The sequence below is a fragment of the Pistacia vera genome, unplaced genomic scaffold (genome assembly GCF_008641045.1).
Source record: "Pistacia vera cultivar Batoury unplaced genomic scaffold, PisVer_v2 Contig277, whole genome shotgun sequence".
NCBI lineage: Eukaryota > Viridiplantae > Streptophyta > Magnoliopsida > Sapindales > Anacardiaceae > Pistacia > Pistacia vera.
This window is the reverse complement of record NW_022196087.1, coordinates 1,017,772-1,020,936: the sequence shown is the minus strand read 5'-3', so window position 1 is coordinate 1,020,936 and position 3,165 is coordinate 1,017,772. Positions and strand designations below refer to the sequence as shown.

Genomic DNA, 3,165 nt, shown 5'->3' with positions numbered 1-3,165 from the left:
TCCTCAGATTTTAGTTTCTTCCATAGGTCTATCTGCGGGCGAACTCCCGCAACGATGAGAGTTCGAACAAACTTTTCTGGAGTATGAGCCACTTTGTGGAGCTCCCTATGGAACCTGTCTACATAAGATTGGAGGGGTTCATCCCTCTCTTGCCATATATTGCTTAGGTAGCTTAGCGGCATTGAGAACTTCATATTCGCCTGGAAGTGCCTCAAAAATGTCATGCTCATTTGAGGCCATGAGCCGACCGATCCTGCTGGAAGCGACTTGAACCAGCGCTTAGCATGGGTGGGAAGGGTTACTGCCAAGCAATGACATTTTGCCAAGTCAGAGACTTGGTGGAGTTCCATGAGGTCGTTGAACTCGTATAAATGATCCTACGGACCAGAATTCCCATAGAATGCTTGCATGTTGGGCATTCTGAATCTCGATGGGAGAGAGGCAGCTAACACTGCCAGAGAAAAGGGAGACGCCCCTACGATCTGCCTCTACTCATTTTGCTGAGCCTTAAGCTGATCAAGAGCTCGTTGTAGTTCCACAATCTGAGGCAGTGGAGCAACCCGGGGATCACTTTCCGCAACGTAGGTTTGACCCCCACGGTTGTGGTAAAGGAAAGATAGCAAATCGAACTCTTCCTCGCCTCGGTCGGAAGCTCCGACCAATCTCGGCACATGCTGGCTAGAGCCGTGTGATTGCATCTTGTTATTAGGGGAGTCTTCCCGACCTCCGTGGTGGTACGAACCAACCTGCGGAGGATGGGAATCCCTTGCACAACGACAACCGAAGTCGTCATTCTAGCGATATTGGGAATCTCCTAGCCTTGCACCTTTATGGGAATGCCTGTGCGTCGTTGATAATCATATTTTACACTATGATTTTTCATTGAATTTTGATAGGATTTAGGATACTTTTCAGACAATTTGAGCCATAATTGCTACCTAATTCTATTAATTTGTCTTTGCAGGCCTAAACGATGATTTTAAGCATAAATGACAGTTTTGAGCGTAAATTGTGTAATTTGAGCTTGAAAACTCGGAATGACCTCAATTTAGAAGCTTTGGAAAGCTAAGAAGAAGAGATACAACGTTCATGTTTTAGGTTCTTCCTAATTCTGACTGGACAAGGGTGAAAACTTGGCTTGAAGTCGTGAAAAGTACGCTGGGAACTGAAGAAAAACGTCTTTGGACGTGCTTCCGTATTTCTGCCATAACTTGAGCTGTAGACCTCGTATTATACTGATTCTTAAACGACCAGAAAGATAATTTAAAGGGCTAAAATTCATATGTTTAATACTTTTCCAGATTCATATTCTATCATGCTCAAATTTGGTCCGAAAGTCCTCGCCGCGGCAAGGAAAAAGCTTCGCTGCGGCGAAACCTGCATCAGATGAAAAATAAAACGACGCGTTTTGGCTTGCTAGGGCTTCATCCTTAAGTGAGAGAGGTATAAATTAGAGCGAAAAGGAAGAGAAAATGGTCTTGGTTCGTCATTTGGGAGGCAGCTCATGGAAGGAGAAGATTATTGAAGTTTGGGCTTCAAATTAGAGAAGATTTCTCCATCTTTTGCTTGTTTTTCAATGATGAATCTTGATTCAGTTTGTTTTAGTTACTTTATTTCGTTTTTGAGTATGAACTGAGTTGTTTAGCTAAGGTTTGATGTAACCTTGATGCAATGATTCAAATTTATATGAATTGATTTACTTTCAGTTTTAATTTCATGATTAAGTGTTTATCTCTTTGCTTAATGACTTTTGGATGTTTGATCATCATTCAAATGTGTGTTGTTCACAATGAGACTGAGAAGTGATTTGTGATTGTGTCTCTCGGGATAAATACCGTAGATTAAGCAAACGCTAGAGATAGGTTTAGCGATCTACGAAATCTATATGGAATTCCATAAAACTTAAAAGACTTTGAACTATTAATCTTCATTTTGTTGGGTGTGGAAGCTTAATAGGGATAAGTAGGGAAACGTAGCCTGAGAAGGTATGTTTTACAACTTAGGGAATTCGATTTTCAATCAAGGAATTAGAACTTGGGTAATAGATTCTATGATTTGGGTTAGCGTATCTAGGTGAAATCAACACCCTAGCATTTTTTAGCATTGTTTAATTAGTTAAGTTGTTGGGTTTTGCTTTAATTTCATTATCATTCATTTATATTTNAGCAAACGCTAGAGATAGGTTTAGCGATCTATGAAATCTAGATAGAATTCCATAAAGCTTAAAAGACTTTGAACTATTAATCTTCATTTTGTTGGGTGCGGAAGCTTAATAGGGATAAGTAGGGAAATGTAGCCTGAGAAGGTATGTTTTACAACTTAGGGAATTCGATTTTCAATCAAGGAATTAGAACTTGGGTAATAGATTCTATGAATTGGATTAGCGTATCTAGGTGAAATCAACACCCTAGCATTTTTTAGCATTGTTTAAGTAGTTAAGTTGTTGGGTTTTGCTTTAATTTCATTATCATTCATTTCTATTTTGTTAATTTGTATTTAGATTGTTAATTTTCCATCAATCCAATTTATTGTTGCTTCAATTAAGACTTAAACTAGAGAAATCAGTACTTAGTAACACTATCCTCATGGGAACGATACTCACTCATTACTCTATTACTTGTGCGATTAGTATACTTGCCACATATTGCATGTTGTAGTAAACACGCATCAAGTTTTTAGCGCCGTTGCCGGGGATAGTTGATTATTAATATTGATAGTATCTAGTGTAGTGCTAAATTGAAGCTTTTATTTCATTTTTGTAGTTAATTGTAAATTTTGTATAGTCTTAAGTATGAGAAATGACATTACCTCTTTCGTGCAAGGCAACGATGAATCACTATATGAAGCTTGGGAGAGGTACACGGAGTTGTTAAGGAATTGTCCACATAATGGTCTGCCGTTTTGGAGACAAGTCCAAACATTTTACAATGGGTTGCTACCAAATATTCAAACGATGGTAGATGTGGCAGCAGGCGGAGCCTTAAATAACAAGACCCCAGAAGATGCTTATGAATTGCTTGAGTTGATGGCCAACAATAACTACCAAAGACCTAATGAGAGAGCAATGCCGAAGAGAACAATGGGTCTACATGAAGTTGACGCGTTCGACACATTATCTGCACAAATTGCACCATGTCAAAGCCAATTGGGAGGTATGAATGTAAA

General features: G+C 39.1%; 1 non-coding gene across 1 annotated transcript; it reads right to left on the bottom strand.

Annotated features, from left to right (window-relative positions):
• Window positions 1-2,788: 2,788 nt before the first annotated feature.
• On the bottom strand, window positions 2,789-2,895 carry LOC116133966. The gene has a single exon (XR_004128630.1). It is a non-coding gene; the product is annotated as a small nucleolar RNA R71 (small nucleolar RNA).
• Window positions 2,896-3,165: the final 270 nt, after the last annotated feature.